The 22,023-nt window shown below is 40.8% G+C and overlaps 1 protein-coding gene across 5 annotated transcripts in view; it reads right to left on the bottom strand.

Moving 5' to 3' along the window:
- Ahcyl2 (S-adenosylhomocysteine hydrolase-like 2) overlaps nucleotides 1-22,023 on the bottom strand; it is a 143,932-nt gene that overhangs the window by 81,034 nt on the left and 40,875 nt on the right. The window contains exon 3 of one of the 5 annotated variants that reach the window (XM_030255643.1): nucleotides 10,643-10,948. The exons of the other annotated variants lie outside the window; for them this stretch is intronic. The gene's annotated coding sequence lies outside the window, so the exon portion shown is untranslated. The remainder of the gene's footprint in view (nucleotides 1-10,642; nucleotides 10,949-22,023) is intronic. 5 annotated transcript variants of the gene reach the window in all.

Here is a 22,023-nt window from a genome sequence, read left to right as displayed (position 1 = left end):
TCTTTTTATTTACACTACCTTACCCAAAATAAATTTCACAGGATAACTGTGTGCTGCTTTCACCCTAGAAATCCGTAAGGATCCTGTAAGAAAGCTTTGAGGACAAACAGCCATTTTCATGGCTATCCATGACTTGAATATACTCAAGTCTTCATTTCTATCTCACTCCTACAACAAAACTACTGCTCCAACCTACAGAGTATCCACACTCTAGCCCAAGCTAGCCTGGGGTTCACTAGGTGTCCCAAGCATGCTTCAAACTTACAGCAATCTTCCCGCCTTCACCTTTTTAGCAGTTATTTCTCTTATTGCTGAAATAAAATACTCAACAAAAGCAACTTAAGGAAGGGTGGATTTACTTGCGTTCACAGTTCAGGGGTATAGTCTTTATGGTATAGGAAAGTCCAGGGGTATAGTCTTTATGGTATAGGAAAGTTCAGGGTATACTCTTTATTGTATAGGAAAGTTCAGGGTATAGTCTTTATGGTATAGGAAAGTTCAGGGTATAGTCTTTATGGTATAGGAAAGTCCAGGGGTATAGTCTTTATGGTATAGGAAAGTTCAGGGGTATAGTCTTTATGGTATAGGAAAGTTCAGGGGTATAGGCTTTATGGTATAGGAAAGTTCAGGGTATAGTCTTTATGGTATAGGAAAGTTCAGGGTATAGTCTTTATGGTATAGGAAAGTTCAGGGGTATAGGCTTTATGGTATAGGAAAGTTCAGGGGTATAGGCTTTATGGTATAGGAAAGTCCAGGGGTATAGTCTTTATGGTATAGGAAAGTTCAGGGGTATAGGCTTTATGGTATAGGAAAGTCCAGGGGTATAGGCTTTATGGTATAGGAAAGTCCAGGGGTATAGGCTTTATGGTATAGGAAAGTTCAGGGTATAGGCTTTATGGTATAGGAAAGTTCAGGGTATAGTCTTTATGGTATAGGAAAGTTCAGGGGTATAGTCTTTATGGTATAGGAAAGTCCAGGGGTATAGGCTTTATGGTATAGGAAAGTCCAGAGGTATAGGCTTTATGGTATAGGAAAGTCAGGGTAGCAGGAACTTGAGGCAGCTGGTCACACTCTTTCAGGAAGCAGAGAGCAGCAGAAACTATTGTGCATTTCACAGCCTATGTGCCACCTACTCAGAGTTAAGGTAAATCTTCCCATCTTAGTTAACCTAACCTAAGTAATCCCTTACACGCATACCCAGGGGCTTAGATAATTTAGATGAACCACCACAGACATACCTTCTAGGTCAATGATTTTCAACCTGTGAGTTGTGACCTCTTTGGGAGTTGAATGACCCTTTATAGGAGTTACATATCAGATGTCTTGCATATCAGATATTTACATTCCAATTCACAACAATAGCAGAATTACAGTTATGAAGTTAACAACAACAGTAATTTTATGGTTGGGGGTCACTACAAGATGAGGATATATTAAAGGATTGAAGCATAAGGAAGGTTGCAAACCACTGTTCTAGCTGATCCTATCAAGTTGATTAACTATCACAGCCTCTTAAGTGCTGGGAATACAGACGTGAGCCACCAAACCTGGCTCTGCTTTTAGCAAATTCTATGCTAAAAGAATATGTACCTTCTTGGTATATTTTATCTCTGGCAAAGCCTTATTTTAAGCTGAAAGCAACTGAACAAAGCAGGATAGGGTGAGTTTTCTATGTTCCTCCCCACTACCTGAGAACAAAATATAAAGTCCCTTTTAAAAAGTGCCCCCCATCCCGGTCTCTTGCCAGGATGAGGAGAGAACAATCTCAATGTAGACACGAGGACCTAACAAAAGAGGGTACACAAGCAAACCACACTATCTAGCCCTCATCTACCAGCGGTTTCCACATCTGTCTTCTCACAGTACCCACTTAGCCTTGTAGCTCTAAGGCTTTTCTTTTACCTTGTCACTTGGCTACAAATATACTGGTTGGTGTTAAACTGTGCTGTAAGTCTGAATTCTAACTACCCTGTTCAGTTAGTCACCTCTTAATGCACATAGCATGTGCGTATTAAAGACCCACTGCTTGTTAATAATCTTTTGTTTGCTTCTCTTTCATTAATATCTTCTATTGCTGTAAGTTACAGGCCAAGCGAGTGAACCTGAGATGGGCAGAGAAGGTTTCCTTCCCTACACTATCTGGAAGTGTAACAGTATAAAGTATTAAGTGTGCAGAACTGTCTTCCCACTGGAACAACTGACTATGTGAGCTAGCACCTGCTGGATCATTTTCTTGGCTAAATGTTGTGAACCGCCACACAAAGGAAGTGAAAGTAGATACAAGTGATGAAGCAACTGAGAAAAAAAATCATCTAGTTTGTACTATATCTCAGAAATGGGAGGGGAAATTTTCATCCAATTTCCTGCTAACATCTAAGAAAGTTCTTACCAAGCCACACTTAAATTTTATTAAAAATTAACCCAATGACCAAGGGTTAATTGGGTTATGTTAAGGGTTCACTAGGGGTTGGCAGAGGAGCTCAACAGAAACTGGAGGAGCCAAGCTTAACAAGCAACACTGGAGAAGTCAATTAGCAAATTCCTAACATAGGCCGAATAGCAAGAAGTGTGTAAGAAAAGAACATGGGTATTTTCAAACATGGAAGAACTCAAAACTCAGCTCTCTTTTACCCTCCACAAAAAATTATGATTGAAGTGTGGGAGGATAAGCTTTAGCAATTTTAAGGAGAAAAATAACAAAAAAAGAAGAGGGGGTGAGAAAATAAGAGACTAAAAAGACAAAATTGTGAAATCAGTTACCTGATGGTGTGGATTCGAATAGCTGCACAGAAGAAGTGCAGACAGGACCTGAGGCCACTAAAAGAAACAGGCAAGGGTTGTTGCCAGTTCTTTCTACCACAAACCTGATGCAAAGTTTAGGGGTTTCATTTTTGTGCTTACAAGAAGGATCAAGCATCCTCCTGCCGCTACTTCTCAAGTGGCTGCTAGATGTTCAAATATCTATTCTGTTTTAAAGGACCCTTCCTATGTATAGAGAAAGATCTTTTTCTGACATTCCTGGTGCACATGCAGTCACTGTGAAGAGCTGTTTGGGTATCACTCTCGCAATCTTAAAACGTTAGGTAGTTTTTGACCTAATGATTTCACCTTTAGGATTCACCCCACTGATATACCAAATATATGTTCTAAAAGCATGCCATGTGTTTTAGGTCTCTGCCACCATTGTTTGTTGGTTGTGACTGTAAATTACTGACTAAGCAGTTACTTGTCACTCAGGAAGTACTTTCAACACCAATATGCACAATGTAAGCCTTTGAGCCCCCAAAATATAAATTTCGTAAGTATCACCATTTATTTTTGGGTTTCCTGGTTCTGAAAGATAGCTTATAACAGTTATTTTACCCCAAATAGTGACAAGGTTCTAACATGCAAAAGAATAAGACATATTAGCTGTATCTCTGAACAGCTGAAACGGGTTTTGTGTGTGTGTGTGTGTGTGTGTGTGTGTGTGTGTGTGAGGACTGAAACAGCCAGCTAATGGAGAGCCAAGGGGAGAAGCATTCTTTGTTCTCAATTTGGCCCCTTCTACTTCTCCACACTTACCTTCCCCTAGGGAGGTAGCATACAAGCACCCACTGGTTTACTCAATGTTAGCTATATTTTGTTGACATGGCAACAGAAATACACATAAAGGAAGGCACAAAAAGGGTTATTTGCTTATAATTGGTTCAAACTCTTCCCATTCAGGAGAAAAGACTTTAAATAAGCACACAAGACTTTGATAAAGACTAGATAGAGAAGACTTTTCTAGTACAAAGCTAAGAGAGGAACCAGGCACTGCTGTGTGCTGTTGCACCTCTCACTTCCGTAGCTTGTTGCTGAGTGATCCCAAATTACAGAACTGAGTAATGGTTTCAATTATGTTTCTGAAAGAGTTCACACCTTCAGATCTCAAACTAACAGGGCTATTTCAACATTCTGGCTTTTATAAACTAGTGCCAAGAGGAAGTTTCAGGGATCAAGAGTGAATACACCCAAGCTAAGAAGTATGTCTTTAGAACATAACTAGAAACATAATATGTGGGGGGCTATTTTAAGCCCACCACCATCCTGTTATAAAATGAATATCCTTAAAAAAAGCTTTAAGCACATACACACACACATACATAGGCACACACACATAAACACACAGACATACTCATATAGATACATAGATATATACACAGATACACACAAGCACAGACACCCATACACAGAAACACATACACACAGAGACACACAGAGAGATACACAGGCATACACATAGCCCTCCTGAAATAGACATAGACATACATATACACACACAGACACACACACACACACATACACGCACACAAACATGACACATGCAGAGAGGGTATAAGAAGAAAAGAGACACAGATTAACTTAACAGTAAAAACAAAAACAAAGCCTTGAGTGCTAGCTCTTCCTTTTCTTTTGTTTTTTGGAGACAGGGTCTCACTTTGTAATTCTAGCTGGCCTCAAAATTATAATGTAAACCAGGGCATCCTTGAACTCCCAGAAATCTGCCTGCTTCTGTCTCCTAAATGCACAGGCACATGTGTAGGAAAAATACTCATACACATAAAAATAAGAAATTAAAATAAAAGAGCCCTATTATCTAAAAAAATCTCAACTGTCATATATTAACCTGATTCTAAGTTTATATTATAAATAGTAATTGAACACACTAAGCCTTTCTTTTACCTATTCAGGATCAACTCAGGACTTTAGGCGTGCTAATAACAAGTGAGCTATTTCCTCAGCCTCTAGTCTTGATTTTGATTGAATCTAACTACACAGCTCAAAGGCTGGACTGGACTTGCTATACGGCACAAGCTGGTCTCAAAATCAAGATCCTTTTACCTTAGCCTCAGAAGTTCTGATTACAGATGAATACCACCATACACAGTCATAAATCTAAATATTTTTATTGCTATTCTTCTTGATGTGACCAGTTCTTATGTAGCCCAAGCCAGCTTCTAATTTACTGTAGCCAGGGATGACCTTGAACTTCTGACCCTCCTGCCTCCACCTCCCCAGTGCTGGGATTGTCTTATATGGTGCCAGGGATAGAACCCAGGGCTTTCTGTATACAAGGCAAGCATTTCTTGAGACAGGCTGGCTTCAAACTTGCTGTGTAGCCAACGATGGCTGACCTATAATTTCTGATCCTCCTAAGCCCATCTCCCAAGTGCTATGTTATAGAAGTGCACAATCACACCAGGTCTTACGTGGTGCAGGGGTTTGAACAACACATTCTACCAACTAAGCTGTAGCCTTAGCACCTTTTTATCTTTGTGTGAGAAAAGCAGCTTGTGTAGCCCAGACTCGACTAGTGAGTCTCTTGCTTCCATGTTACAGCTTGCGTATGAAATGGCCCCAGCCGGCTCATTTATTGCAGGTATGGATGTCAGCTGATGAACTTTTAGAAAGGGGCCTGATCTTCTCTTCCTCCTCCTTTTTTAGTTGACTGTGGGCCAATCATTTGTTTACTTTAATTATTATTAATAGTAGTCGCTTTGTGTGTGTAGATCAGAGTACAACTTTTAAGATTTGGTTTTCTTCTTCCTCTGAAATCCAGAGGTCAAACTCAGGCTTTCAAGTTAGCACAGCCTTCTAAGCCATAAAAAGTGACCTGGTCAATTACTCTTCATTAAACTCAGAATATCATGGCATTGTTGAGAAATGGTAAAATGGGGGAGATTTAGTTGAAGGAGTGGTCAGTGGGAGGGTGGCCTCTTGAGCTGTGTCTCACTTGTGGTCCTAAGCTTTTCTGCTTCCTGTTCCTCATTCTCAGTGAACGGCTTTGCCACTGATCCAGAAACAGAGCCAATGGGCTGAAATCTCAGACAGGGAGCCAAAATAATTAATTCTTCACGTTAAATTGTCCTCTTTTGTATTGTGGTCACAGCTATGCAAGAGGAAGTAAAATAAAACAAAACAAAATGAATTGGCAAGACAAGTGTGTACCACCGTACTTGGCTTATTTCTTTAAATTCCAAGAAGTAGAATTCTAAGAGAAAAGAAATAATATTCTCTATTGCCAATGTGCATACCAGAAAAGTACCAACTTATATTCTCATCATCATGAATAAAAACTGCTCATCTCTATATTCCTTTGTCTACGTAGGATGTTATAGATTTTAAAAATATTCATGTCTTGAGAGGCTGGAGAGATGGCTCCGTGGCTAAGAGCACTGGCTGCTCTTCCAGAGGACTTGGGTTCAATTCCCAGATCCCACGCTGGCTCCGGACTCAAGGGAACCTCCATAGGCACTGGGTATGCACACAGTGTGTGTGTGTGTGTGTATGTGTGTGTGTGTGTATGTATATATGAGAGAGCAGGCAAAACATTCATACCCATAAAACAAAATTTTAAAAACTTTAAATATAGGATTCTAACAAGTGCAAGAAGGGGTTTCCCCGCTCTTGCTCATCTCCTATGTGGAGGTTAACTTTTATGATTCAGTTATGAAGTCTGGATTTTATACCATTACTGATGACTCCTTTCAACGTTTTCATGATCTTACTTTTAAAATACGTTATTCAATATGAAGAAAAAAGAAACACATGATAATTTTCCTGTCATTTCTCAAACTACAGTAGTTATGGCCAATGAGTGATACACATTTACTTAATGTGGAAAAGCTATCAAACACACACACACACACCCATACACACACACACACACACAGGGAGAGAGAGAGAGAGAGAGAGAGAGAGAGAGAGAGATTGATTATTAACTTAGGGTCTTGAAATGTCCTGAGCAAAGAGATTCTCCTCTACTCTGCTGTAAAAGTACACTAGAACATTGGTTCTTAACCTTCCTAACGCCGCGACTCTTTACTACAGTTCCTCCTGTGGTGGTGACCCTCAACCATAACATTATTTTCACTGCTACTTCACAACTATAATTCTGCTGTTATAAATCATAATGTAAATATCCGTGTTTCCCAATACTCTTAGGTGACCCTGTGAAAGGGTTGTTTGGCCCCTGAGGAGACTGCAATCCCCAGGTTGAGAACCACTGATCTAGAAACCACCTAAGACTGTATAAATCATGCCTTGGCAGGGGTAGTATTCCTTACCCACAACACTTTCACAGGGCTATTCTAAGACCATCAGAAAACACAGACATTTACATTATGATTTATAACAATAGCAAAATCACACTTTTATGAAGTAGCAATTAAAACAATTTTATGGTTGGAGAATCACCACTAAGTGAGAAAGTGGGTCACAGCACTAGGAACATTGAGAACCACTGCTCTACAGGATTCCAAAGAACAGGCAAGCTCTGCTTGGCGACTGTGTGAGCCTATCTGGAATTTTTCTCAACTGAACCTCGTGGGAACATCTCCAATCCACTCTCACCTCTCTAAGAGATAAGAATCTCACAGGCAAGTGGTTTACATCACATTCTGAAAACTCACACTGCTACTTCTGGCTTCTTTCACCCTTATTGTTCTTTTTTGTTCTGTTTTGTTTTGTTTTGTTTTGTTTTGTTTTGTTTTGGTTTGGTTTGGTTTTCGAGACAGGGTTTCTCTGTGTAGCCCTGGCTGTCCTGGAACTCACTCTGTAGACCAGGCTGACCTCGAACTCAGAAATCTGCCTGCCTCTGCCTCCCGACTGCTGGGATTAAAGGCGTGCGCCACCACGCCCGGCTGACCCTTATTGTTCTTAGATGCTAAACCAATTCATCTTGCAACACAGTCTGTCTTGACACTTGACACTTGGAGGATCCACACTGATGGGGGTATATAATTTAGTACAATGAGAAAAGACTCAGATGCCTGTTCAAATGGAACCAGGCACCATGTTCTTAATGCCTGACACTGTCTTTAGAGCTGCAACATAGCTCCTTATAAACAAGGTACTTAGAAATCATGGTGTCTAGAAATGAAAAAAAAAAAAGCAGGAGTTGTTTTTGTCATTTTGTTTTGTTTTGTTTTGCTTTGTAAAAGTATATTGTGTAGGGGCTGGAGAGATGGCTCAGTGGTTAAGAGCACCGACTGCTCTTTCAAAGGTCCTGAGTTCAAATCCCAGCATCCACATGGTGGCTCACAGCCATCTGTAACAAGATCTGATGCCCTCTTCTGGTGTGTTTGAAGACAGCTACAGTGTACTTACATTTAATAAATAAATAAAATCTAAAAAAAAAAAGTATATTGTGGGTTTCTTTGGTTTTAAATACAAGGATATTTGCCTGAACTTATCTTTGAATTAATAATCACATTTTTCATTGCTGTATCTTATTTATTTATTATTATTTTATGTGTATGGATATTTTGCCTGCATGTAAGTATACCATATGCATGCAGTACCCTTGGAGGCCAGAAGAAGGTGTCAGATCCCCCTGGAATTAGAGTTACAGGGGGTTGTAATCTGTAGAGACCTGGGAGGTGAGAGACTCTCAGGACTCAAAAGGAAGGGCCTTACTTGTAGAATCCACCTCCAGTAGAAAAACAGGGCCCCGAGTGGAGGGATGGGGTTGCCATCCCACAGTCAAAAACTCTGACCCAGAATTGTTGCTGTCTTAAAGAACTGCAGGGACAAAAATGGAGAAGAGACTGAGGGAAAGGAGGTCCAATGACGGACCCAACTTGAGATCCATCTCGAGGGGAGGCATAGAGCCTGTAATGACCTACCTTACCAGTGGTTTTATTTCAGACCCTCAAGAACCATGTGCTTTGTTGTATATGATGCTCAATATAATATTTATAAATATTAAACTGAACAGTTATAGCTTACTTTCTAGTAAAACTCTGTTCATGAGACCAAAATATTTCTCAACCATTTCTGCGGAGAAAGGAGTTCATCTAACAGGAAGCCTTACAGCGTTCACACTGTAAAGTGTCCAAAGAGGCAAGGCAGCAGGATTATCAACAACAATGACATGGAGTACTTCTTTTGGAGAAAGATTCATTTACCTGCCCTGAGTTTCATCTTCTTGTAAAGTTCTATAAGCCAGGTACGGTGGTGCACACCTTTAACCCCATCACTTGGGAGGCTGAGGCAGGGGCATCTCTACAAGTTCAAGAACACAATGATCTACCTTAGTGAGTTCTAGGCCAGCCACATCTGCATAGTGAGACCCTGTATCAACAACAACAACAAAGTCTTGGCTAAATACTGTTTCTCCTGCACTGATGTTAACATTCAAGATATTTGGGAGTGTCCTCTCCTGCATCTTAAGAACAGCAGGAGTTCAGTCAACACTATGTGCTTCAATTTCTAACCTCCCCTTCCTTCTGCACTGCAGCTGCTCTTAGAGCCGTCACCTTCTGCCTCTATCATGCTGACACAGTGCTAAATGTAATATTCCCAGTGGGCTCCTGCTGGCTCCCTAACCTGTGACACAATTCTTCTTTGTTAGCTGCTCAGAATAGTACTAGCTTTTCTTGGACTGCCAGATCACATTTCAAGCTCAAACCAAGTTTACCTACCATTACTGCCTCACCCTCTGGGGTTTCACTTATCTATTTATTTTTCTCCTGTCAGATCTCTTGTATCTCCTCTTCAAACTCTGAAACAAAGATAGAATTATGTTCCAATGCTAATTTTCCAGACAGATTAATATTCTGCATGTCTCAGGCTGCAAGAACTTAAATAGCTTGCTGATACCGTTCATTGGTGACAGGTGTTTCCCCCCTCTATTAGACTGTTACCTATTTCCTTACTAAAACTTCCTTCAAACTTATCTCCTTCTTCCATAACTATACCACAATAGACAATATTAACCTTCACAGTTCCTTTAGTTTAATAAACTTATTAAATACCCTCAGGTGACTCACAATTTTATCTGAAAGACTTTTTTGATTTATTACATTTTATTTAGAGTGTGCATGTTTATGGGAGGGGCATGTGGAGATTACAAAACAACTTGCAGGACTCAGTTCTCTCCTTGCAGCTTGTGAATCCCAGGGATAGAACTCGGCTCACTGGTGTTGGTGGCAATGTACCTTTATGCACGGAACCATCTTACTGGCCAGAGACATAAATATGTATTTACAACATGGTGTAATAATGAATAGAAAATATACCACAGTAGGGAATGGTAGTGACTCTCACAATGGATAGAAACTGGTGGGATCAGAAGAGGAAGAATGTTGCAATAAATCTCCAGAGGACATTTCAAGTCAGGGAGAGATTCCAGAGCAAAGGCAAAGAATGTTGACCAGTACACTTGGGAACATGTGACATAATGTCATCGAAGCACAAGGGCAAGGCCAGGAGACATGGCAGGATCTTAATGCTGGAGATTGGGAAAGATTCAAAAATGTCTTGAATCCCAAGGTAACGTGTAAATAATGAGGGTATGTCAAAGGACAGGATTAAAGGAAGAGATGTAAATTAAACATAGAGAAAGATCTGAGAGGAACAAAGGCGAAGATGCTGGCCAGGTAAGCCACAGACATGGTCAGGAAGAGTGTTGCCAATTAAACTGACATCCCAATTTCAGAGATATTAAAATTGGAAAAACACAAATATTCCTTAAAATGAATTATGTTGCTTTAACTCTGATGACAACTGATCTTTCTTTCAGTGTGTGAAAGGCAAAAGACAACTTCCATGCACCAGTTTTCTTTCCACTGTGGGTTCTGAGGGTCACATTCAAGACAAACACTCGTATACTCACAAAGCCATCTTCCTGACCCCAGTGACTCTTTACCGCTTCATTAGTTTTTATGGATGGGTATTGGCTGCATGTTTGTCTGTGCACCGTGTATGCCTGGTGCCCTCAGTCAGAAGAGGACTCTGAATTTCCTTGGAAATGGAGTTATGAAATGCTTCAAACTGCCACGTGGGTGCTGGGAATCAAACTGGGTCATCTCAAAGAACAGCCAGTGCTCTTAACTTCTGAGCCATCTCTTCAGACTCTGGATTTTTTTCTTATAATATTTATTTTTTTTATAACTTGAAAAGTAAGTTTCTGTGTATGTATCTGTGGAGGAAGGGGAAAAGGACAAGAGAGGAAAGGTAATGTATAGGTTTGATCTTCTTTCTTCTTTTTTTTTAATAGCTGAAAAATACAAAAGAATACTGTATCTGGCACAAGGCAGTTATGGCAAACCCAAATATCAGATTCCATAAATAAAGGTATTTTTAAAATAGAGTTACACTTAGAATTTGTGTATTATACCTATGGCTACATTTGTATGACACTAGTTGAAACAGCTACGATGAAAACCACATAGTCTAAAACCTAAAATAAGTTTGCTAACCCGTGACCAAAGTCAGTTTGGTCCGTTTAATTTTGAGAAGATCTTATATGACTCTGGCTATCTTTAAACTCACTGTGTAGCTAAATGCAAGCTTCTATTTCCTGCCTCTACCTCTGGAGTGCTAGAATTACAGGTTCATGCCATCATGCCTGGCTAGTCCCTCGCTCTTCAAACTGTGTTATTTGGTAATGATAATAATGGCAATCTTTTCTAAGAAAGCATAAGAAATTAGACCAACAGCACTTTGGGAAATGATGCCCTTGGTCAAATAGAAGTGATAACCTTTAAGTCATTTAATATATAAATTAGACTTACTTGGCAAATACTAAACACAAACGAGGCACTTAACAGAGTTCAGCTTTTTGGTTTATTTCTTCAAGCCCTTTGCACTGCTCTCTCTGCAATTATTGGTCTACAACTTCTAGGAAAAGCGACATAAAGGTATGATACTTAATCACAGAGAGCCTGGCTGCACAACTGTCAAGCACTGAAGGGAGAAAGTGGGGAAAGCATGTACCCGAATAAAACAGCAGGTCGTCTGTGACCAGTAGATGGAGACAGCTCCTAACCAAACCAGAGTGGTGAAATCAGATAGATTAGTAGAAATTTAACCTGTACTTATGATCCTTTTCTTGAAATATTTAGTTAAATAATAGAACAAAATAGTTTCTTCCTTCTATTTTTCACTAAAACATTAAAAAGAAAATACCTTAGATTTCCTAAATCAGAACTCACCAAGAGACAATAAAGGTGTCCCATTGGTGAACTCTCCATTCCCTTTAGAAAAAGAGTGAGAAAAGGTTTTTTTTTTTCTCTTGCCATTAGGAATGGATTCTAACCATATTCTTTCAATGAGATTAACATCTTTCCTATCAAATCAAAACTAAAGGCTGTCTTCTTACTTATCTCTAATATTTAATTATGTATTGGAAATGACCAAATACTAAACATCTTCCTTAAATATTTTTCTCATCTTTTAAAAAATGTAAAGGCATGCCACACCTGTAGCACAAGCCCAGAATTAGAGGCCAGCCTAGAGAACACAGGAAGATTGCATCCCAAAAATAAACTAAATACATTAAAAGGAGGGGGGGATGGGAGGGAGAAAGAAAAGGAAGGAGAAAGGGAAGACAGAAAAGAGGAAGGGTGGAGGTTTAGTTCGCTGTAAATGATAGAAACGGGGTCCTTTCTGAGGTTCTTGGTGTTGTCATTGTTTTTAGGGTTTTGTTTGCTTGCCTGTTTCTTTTTTGGGAGGGGAGGAGGGGAGGACAGGGTTTCACTATGCCAATCTGGCTGTCCTGGAACTCTCTCCATAGACTAGGCTGGCCTTGAACTCCCAGAGATTGGCCTGTCTCTACCTCCCAAGTGTTGAGATTACAGGCATGCAACACCACTTCCAACTTAACTTCTGAGCCCACTCAGCCGCCCGAGAGCTCCACAGCAGTTTCTAGCATAGCCATAAGCCTAGGCAAGAGCACTCTCAACCTCCTTCCTCCCCCCCCCCCTCCCCCCACTGCTGTCACACCAGCACCTCATGGTCCAGAGCAGTGCACTAGCTTCCAAAGCACCACACTGGGCCTTCTGTTTTGAGAGCTTACCTACTCCAACTTTTTTCTGTCCCTCTAATTTTAGTAGCACACACAACTCAGGTGGGTTTTAAGATCAAGCATAGTAAGTGGGAAGGATTCACAGGCAGCTCCCGACACCATCATGACCAAGGGTACACATACACATACAAATTATAACTAGAAAACAACCAACTGCACTCCGGCAGCCCCTCTCCTAGCAGCTGCTGACATCCTAGCTTCACACGCTGGCCCTTGCCTTTACATCCCCAACCACCTCACCTGCAGTCAGGCTTTGTGGGGGGGATGCACCAGGCACTACAGGTGAGAAAGATGGGAAACACACACACAGAGCTTTGACACATTAATCACCTACTTCAGTCAGACTGAAATATAACTGAACTTGGGGAGGAGAGCATAAACTAATGTGTCCAACTCTTACCTCACCAAGCAAGGGGACGAGCTCAAACTGCACAGATGCAATAAACTAAGAAATACATACTCATCTCTTTCCTGAGTTTATTTTCAAAACCTACCTGAACATTCCTTTTTTTTGGGGGGGGGGGGTTGGTTTTTCAAGACAGGGTTTCTCTGTATAGCCCTGGCTGTCCTGGAACTCACTTTGTAGACCAGGCTGGCCTCGAACTCAGAAATCCTCCTGCCTCTGCCTCAGAAGTGCTGGGATTAAAGGCGTGCGCCACCACGCCCAGCTCTGAACATTCCTTTAAACCACTTAGTAATACAATGCCTTGAACTTTTTCAGCGAAATTGAGGTGTAAGACTGTTTCCTTTCCATGGTAATAAGTCTCAGATTTTTTTTTTTTTTTTTTTTTTTTTTGCTCAATTGAGCAAGCTATTCTAGAGAGCCAAAATATTTAAATCCAGTGAAAGCCAACATACACTCAAGAGTAATTTTATCTGTCTTTCCATGTTCTGACTTTGTGAGAAATAATCTGAGGGGGAAAGTCTGTGACTGGTGGTATAACAATGGTGCTAAGGCCATGGTTGCTCACAAAGATTAAACCTCCAACTAAAGAGCATGCAGGGGCTAGGCCTAGGCCCTATACATTTATAGCAGTTGTGCACCTTGGTCTTCATGTGGGTCCCCTAACAACTGGAGAAGGGTGGGGGTTGGGGGGGGTGGAGGGAAGGCTGTCTGACTCTGTTGCTTGCCTTTGGATCCCCTTCCCCTAGCTGAGATACCTTGTCTGGCCTCAATGGGAGAGAATGCACCTAGTCCTGTTGCAACTTGATGTGCCAGGGTGAGTTGGTACCCATGGGGGGCTTCCCCTTCTCGGAGGAGAAGGAAGTAATGAGGAAGGAGTATGTGAGGGTGGAAGGAGAGGACGTGAGCTGATTGAGATGTAAAGTGAATTTTAAAAATGGTGCTAAGGAATACGGTGATTTCTCATTGCTTCCCTGACACAGCCTCTCTTCTCCACTCATTATAGCCTTCATTTTTCTAAGTATAGTGATAAAATTCTATTTATTTATTTATTTATTTATTTATTTATTTATTTATTTATTTTTGTTTTATTTACCCTTTTTGGAAAGAAGGCTGTGGGGAGCGGGTGTGGCGGCAGTCCCAAAGGAGCCAGGGACTGCAGCTAAGTTATATGACTTGCACCTGACTTCCTCATATAAGACACAAACATCTTGAGTGCTGCGCAGGTGTACCAGGATACAGGTGAATCCAATTTGGTGGAGATTTGCCCCTGCTGCCCTGATTAGCTGAAGCCTCGTGACTGGCGAGGGTGCGTGGCCTGCGGTGCGTGGATGAGAGAGAGTATAAAAGGAGTGAGAGGCCCAGGGTTCGGGGGAGATATAAACAAGAAGAATCAGGACTGAATAAACTGCTGTTAGAAGGACTGGTGTCGCGTCGTTCTTGCTGGTCGAGAGCGGGTGCGACAGAAGGCCCATTGCCTAACATGGCCTTGACCTTGAGATTCTATTGCCTTGGCTTTCTGTGGCTGCATACAATGCAAACCACTAAAAAGGGTCTTAAGTAACTATTTTAGGATAATCAGACCTTTTTCCTTGGTGCTTCTGGTGTTTTGTTGTTGTTGCTATTGGTTTTTTTTTTAAAGATTTATTTATTTGTATGCAAGTACACTGTAGCTGTCTTCAGACACTCCAGAAGAGGGAGTCAGTTCTCGTTATGGATGGTTGTGAGCCACCATGTGGTTGCTGGGATTTGAACTCCGGACCTTCAGAAGAGCAGTCTGGAAGAGCAGTCGGGTGCTCTTACCCACTGAGCCATCTCACCAGCCCGTTGCTATTGTTTATGTATGTTTGTGTGTGTGTGTGCGTGTGTTTGTATGGTTCCTTAAGTGTGAGGGGGCACCTACCCCAACATGAGCAGGATGTCAAATGTTTTCCCCATCATCCTAGACCCTACTGCCTTGACACAGGGTCTCTCAATGAACTGGATGCTCACTGTTTTAGATTATGCTAACTGGTTGGCTCTAATGTTCTGCCTGTTTCTGCCCCACAATGCCAGGAAGGGTTATCGGCATATGAAGTCATGCCCCAGCTTTCTATGTGAAAACTCATGGTCCTCTTGCTTACAGAGCAAGCACTCTTACTAAGCCATGTCCCCAGGCCTATTTTGTTTTTTCTTCTTGAGACAGGGTCACACTGTGTGAGCCATGCAGGCCTCAAATCCACTGTAATCACCCTTCCTCAGCCTCCTGCAAGCTAAGAGTTAAGATCTGCGCCATGATGCCAGGCTAATCAATAACCATTTAAAAAGAATCACAAGGGATTTGCATTGCATGAAACTCCTAGCAAAGCCAGCCACTGTTTGTGAAAGGAATGAAGCAAGATCAGCCTAATCAAAGACAATGTTGAGTTTTACCAGGGTATAGGGGGCCTCTCCAGCATGCCTTCATTTTTAAGGTAATAATTGAAATACTGTAATTTTTTTTAAAGCAGGGTCTCACTATAAACCATTTGCTGGGCTGGAATTTTTCTACATATATCAGGCTGGCTTTGAACAAACAGAGATCCAATTGCCTCTGTTTCCCCAGAGCTGAGATTATAGGTAGGTGCCATTATATCTGGTCTGTGACTGATTTCTATTAATATTTATATACTAACTATATTCCCACTGTGTACTGTGTGTTTGTTTACCTTTCGGTTAGCTTTATGTGTTCGTGACAGGGTCATGTTATGTAGTGGTGACTTGCCTGGAGCTACCATGCAGATGAGGCTGACCTACAACCTGCAAGAATGCTCACACTTCTTGCCTGCTCACTACTGGGAATACAGGCTATACCACTATGCTCAACATGGTTTTCTCTTTCTGTACGGTGAAATAAAATCCTTGAGTCAGCTTATAAACTAAAACCTGAAGAAATATCAAGCACTGCCTACACAAAGACTCATTATATAATCTATATAATGTCCCCTTCTGCCTACTTTTCAGCTTCGAAATCTAGGCTTCTCTTTAAGATACTACAGAACTGGTGAGGAGCATTCCCTGAATTTACTTAGTTGTTCTGTTCTGTTCTGTTCTCCAATCTAAAGACATGGACTGACTCAGATGCAGCATTTTTAAAGCTGCTGCTTTGCAATGTGCATCCCTCATAAAACCTTAATCACAGTGAATTTAGTTAAATCCTTGAAAACCAGATTGTACTGGCTTCACACAGCAAGTCTGGCTGCTCGGCTTAAATTCCCCAGGGACAAGAGAGAAGCTCTACTCTATTATGAAACCAGCTTGCCTAATCCAATTCCCTTTCAGGGAAAGAGGTCAAGGAGAATAACTGCTGTGCCGTTTTTCAATGCTTCCTTCCAAGAAATGACTGTGATTGACAGATGCTATTTCTTTGAGTTTCAATGGCATACTGCCAAGATCAACTAAGTGTTTCTTGGTTATAAGAACAATATCATTCACCAAGCCACATGATGTGTCAGTCATATTTTTTTACATTAGTGAATTTTCTAAGTTTCAAAGCTCACACACACATGTACCATTAGAAACCTGAACATATGTGATCTTCATTTATAGTCTTGGAAACTACAACATATGACTTATCACACGCAAGTTGACAGGTTTACACTCTAACTTAGCTGACCTAAGTCCTATGAAGTGCAATCTTCTTAGTATGCCTACTTATCCCATTAACTGCCTTGTCGTACTGAAACACTAACAGAAAGTTACCCTGTTCCGTTTAACAGCTACAGCAATATAACAGACAGAGACACATGCGGTATAATAGAAAGAACGAGACTTGGAGACAGAGATGTCTTCAAATCATAGTCCTGTCACTTAAGATTTGAGACAGGTATGTGTTCTTATTACATGTTGAAGCATCTTCTGGGTATATGCCCAGGAATGGTACAGCTGGGTCCTCAGGTAATACTATGTCCAATTTTCTGAGGAACTGCCAAATTAAAAACAATGAATTCATCACATTCTTAGGCAAATGGATGAAACTAGAATATATCATCCTGTGTGAGGTAACCCAATCACAAAAGAACACACATGGTATACACTCACTGATAAGTGGATATTAGCCCAGAAGCTCAGAATACCCAAGATACAACTCATAGACCAAATGAAGCTCAAGAAGAAGGAAGACCAAAGTATGGATACTTCAAGCCTTTCTTAGAAGGGGGAACAAAATACCCATGGGAGGAGATACAGAGACAAAGTATGGCGCAGAGACTGAAGAAAAGGCCATCCGGAGACTGTCCCACTTGGGGATTCACCCCAAATACAGTCACCAAACCCAACAAGTTGGATGCCAACAAGTGCTTGCTGACAGGAGCCTGATACAGCTGTCTCTTGAGAGGCTCTGCCAGTGCCTGACAAATACAGAGGCGGATGCTCTCAGCTAACCACTAGACTGAGCACAAAGTTCCCAATGGAAGAGCTAGAGAAAGGACTGAAGGAGCTGAAGGAGCTTGCAGCCCCAGAGGAGGAACAACCATATGAACCAACCAGTACCCCCAGAGCTCCCAGGGACTAAACCACCAACCAAAGAGTACACATGGAGGGACACATGGCTCCAGCTGCATATGTAGCAGAGGATGGCCTTGTTGGACATCAATGGGAAGAGAGGCCCTTGGTTTTGTGAAGGATCGATGCCCCAGTGTAGAGGAATGCCAGGACAGGGAAGCAGGAGTAGGTGGGTTGGTGAGCAGGGGGAGGGGGAAAGGGATAGGGGGTTTTCAAAGAGAAAACCAGGAAAGGGGATAACATTTGAAATGTAAACAAAGAAAATATCTAATTAAAAAAGGGGGGGTGGGGGGAGGGACTTTTGGGATAGCATTTCAAATGTAAATGAAGAAAATATCTAAGAAAAAAAAGAAAAAGAAAAGGATGTGCAAAGTATTTGCATTAAAAAACAAAGATTTGAAACAGGCTAATTAACCCCAAATTTTTATGTATAAACCTGATAGGCCATCTACCTCATAGAATTCTAATAATTAAATAAGTTAACACATGTTAAAAGTGTAATGCATAAGTCACTAAAGTGTTAATTTTTTCCCATGCCATGGTCCAAAACACACTACCACCCTCTAAAGAATCGTGATTTCAGTGACCTCTAAAAATTAAGGATTAGGGAAATTGGAGCACAAACACTTTCCTGGCATCTCTCTCAGACATGTGGGGTTTGTTGGCTGCCAGTCTAAAGAGCAGCTTTTAGAGATGCAGTCAAACCAATTAAGTATAAAATAGAAAAAGGCAAATGTGTCCAAGTAAATAACATTTACCATGTGCACACAAAGTAATTGTTCTACCAACTGAACATCTATTTGAATTCAGCTAGAACAAACTATTCAGTTTCCAAAAAAAAAAAAAAAAAAAAAGAATAAGTGAAATAACCATTCCTTTCTTACAAAATGACTGGGTAGATGCATACACTGTAGAATCATGTTAACTGAAATGATCCTTCTCCATTACTACCACACAACACAATACAGTCAAGACTTTTCATAAACAGCAAATGAGGAATCATTCTGACAATGGCTTAGTTCCTAAAAGTGAATTAATATTATTAAGTTAATTGTGAAGAAATCACATTGGAGTTATATCTCAATACCATATAAAAATTCACATGAAACCATTTCTTTTCTGGAATTAGAATAGCCAGGCTGAGCAATCCTACTACAAATAAGACCTGAAACCTCAAAGCCTTCTGGTCATTGACTCCACTCAGTTTTCAGATTTTGGCCTGTAACTCATGAAATCAGGTTGGTACTGAACTCCACCCTCCTCCCTCTGCCTCTCACATGCTGGAACTAAGACATGTACCACCATGCCTTTATACTTGTGCTATGAGTGTGGCACATGTCTATTATTTCAGAATTCGGGGGGCTTAGAGAACCATGAGCTGGAGCCCAGTGTGGACTACACAGCTCGGATGGGCTATCTCACAATAATCTGAGTCAAGCCAGGTGATTATGGCACATGCCTTTAATCCCAGCACTAGGGAGGTAGAGGCGTAGGCAGATTTCTGAGTTCGAGGCCAGACTGGTCTACAGAGCAAGTTCCAGGACAGCCAGGGCTACATAGAGAAACCCTGTTAAAAAGAGACAAACAAACAAGCAAGCAAACAAACAAATAAAAATAATCTGTTTCAAAAACAAAAATAATGTGTAGCTGCTGCTTGGTTTTTCTGTTTTGAAAAGTTTTATGTGCTCATAAACACTCTTCTCCCAGATCATCTCAATGCCAGACTCCAAGAGCAGGTGAAGGCTCATACATATATTTCCAAGCAATTTATATTTGCTTTAATAGTATTTTCAATTTCTCAATCTGGAGAAATCAACAAATATTATTTATTATAATAAATGTAATTGTATTTTTCTTATTTTTTAATTAATTTTCTTCAACCACTACAACTTAGTTTTCTAGGGACTGGAGAGATAACTGCATAGCTCAGCAGTTAGTAACACCGCTGCTCTTTCCGAGGATCTGGGTTTGACCCCCAGAACCCACATGGAGCTCATAATCATCTCTAACTCCAGTTCCAGGGGAAACAATGCACTCTGCTGGCTTCCGACACACCAGGGATGGAAGCAGTGCATAGATATACACGCAGGCAAAACATTCATACACATGCATTAAAATTAAAATGAAAACTTAGCTTCCTGCCAAGCATAATCGTATATAGTTTTAACCTCACTATGTGGAAGGCAGACTCAGGCAGATCTCTGTAAGTTCTATGGCAGCCTGGTCTACACAGCAAGTCCCAGACCAGCCAGGGCTGCATGGTGAGACCCTGCCTAAAAACAAAACCCTCCAAACGTTCCTACTGCTGAAAGCTGGGAACCCACAAAGAAAAGGAATGCCAGCAGATGGAAACAATATAAGAAATGAGGTTCAGCAGTAAGTTCCTAAGAGTACTGCTCTGTGATGTATGGCAGTAAACACCTGCTGTCCTAAGCACTTGGTAGGTGAAAGAAAGCATCAGGAATATTTCTAATTTGAACCTGGCCTAGCTAGATGAGACCCTGTCTCAAAATAAAACAACAAAAAGGGCTATCTTGGGCTAGGGATATAAGTAAATGGTTCAGAGCACTAGCATGCACAAGGCCATGATTCAACAAGCACTGCAAAAAGAAAACGAAGATTGCACACTTGCTTGCCTGACAACTACCTATAAAGCACCTAGGAGAACTGAGGGACAAGACCCAGTGGCCCAGAACTTGCCTAGTGCACAGCAGGTTCTAGGTTTGTTCTTGATGTTGCAGAAAAAGGGAGGGAGGTAGTAGTTCTCAGGCCGGAGATCATTAGTGGTAGAGCACTAGCTCAGAGCATAATATGAGGCCTGGATTCGATTCCCGGTGCTATGGAAAAATACCTTGTCTAGCTATATTTGCTTTTCCTTATAAAACTACAAATTTTGTAAAAACAAACAATCAAACAAACAAAACACCTACTTGGAGCAAAAATTCCTTAATGTCTGTGCTTCAGTGATTTCATCTGTATCATGGAGATGTTAAAATTGCTACCTACTCTCTTTTGCAGGGTTACAATAAGAATAAATGACACATATAAATCCATGTAAAAGGGTTTAGAATGGTGCCTAGCATGTACCTAAAAGAATCTTTGCAGCTGGGCGGACATGGCTAGAACTTGGAAGGCAGAGGTAGGTGGATCTCTGTGAGTTCCAGGTCAGCCTAGTGTACACAGTGAGTTCCAGGATAGCCAAAGCTACACAAGGAAACCCTGTGTCAAATAAATAAACAAACAAACAAAATTTAAAAACATATAGTGAGTTCCAGGGCAGGCAGGGCTAATTAGAGAAATCCTGTCTCAAAAAAAGAAAAAAAAATATTGTCTGGGAAATGCAGAGTAAGTGGATAAGTTAGTTTTGTTTTTAACCTTCTACAATAAGCTGGGAATACAGCTCAGTGGCACAGCACTTCCCCAGCCCGTGCGAGGCTTCCCCAGTCAGTGCTGCAACACACAAGCCTTTCTATATTAAGGGAGCAAAAAGACAACGGGAGTGAAAAGGTAGCTTTAAATGTTACTTATGCTATAGCAAGAGAAGTAAAAACAGACTGATTTTGGGAGGAGGGGGGAATTACAATGAAAGATCCATTGGCAACAATAGAACACTCTATGTCTGCTCAGTACTAGCAATTAAATACCACTTCCACACTCTCCAAGGTTGGAGTTTCAGACTGAATGGACACCAGTGATCCTCCCAGCTCAGGCTCCTAAGCAGTTGAGTTTATAGGTGCCACCACACACCTACCTAGTAGTCACTTTAAAAAAAAATAATTTTCTTTATTTTTGTGCAGTATTTCTTCACTTAGAATCCCCTTTTCTAGATCAATCAGGAAGACTTATCCTTGACATTGTTTGTAATGTCCTCAAAATGAAATCACATTTTGAAATGCTACAGAGAACATCAATTCACTCATTTGATAAACACTAAAGACTAAGCTCTGGGGACACAAAGGGAGTGAGACATGTCCTCATTTTCAACCTACTCTACTACAAGACCATACATAAAAATATAAGAAATGAAATAAAGTGTAATAATAACAGCACTGGACTGAAACACACTCAAAAGTGTTTAAATTGGAAATTCACAATGATACCCAACCCCAATAAATAAAACAAGGCTAACTGGTCACCACTGGAGAAGCTGGTGAAGCATTTTGAAAACTGTTGAAAAGGAGAAAGAAGGAAGCACTCACCTGGCATGCTCATTACAGAAAGAAGGACATAAATGGAGAGCATTTTATAGCCTGAATGATTTAAT

The sequence above is a fragment of the Mus musculus genome, chromosome 6 (genome assembly GCF_000001635.26).
Source record: "Mus musculus strain C57BL/6J chromosome 6, GRCm38.p6 C57BL/6J".
In the NCBI taxonomy this organism is placed as follows: domain Eukaryota; kingdom Metazoa; phylum Chordata; class Mammalia; order Rodentia; family Muridae; genus Mus; species Mus musculus.
This window is presented reverse-complemented; position numbering and strand designations above follow the sequence as displayed.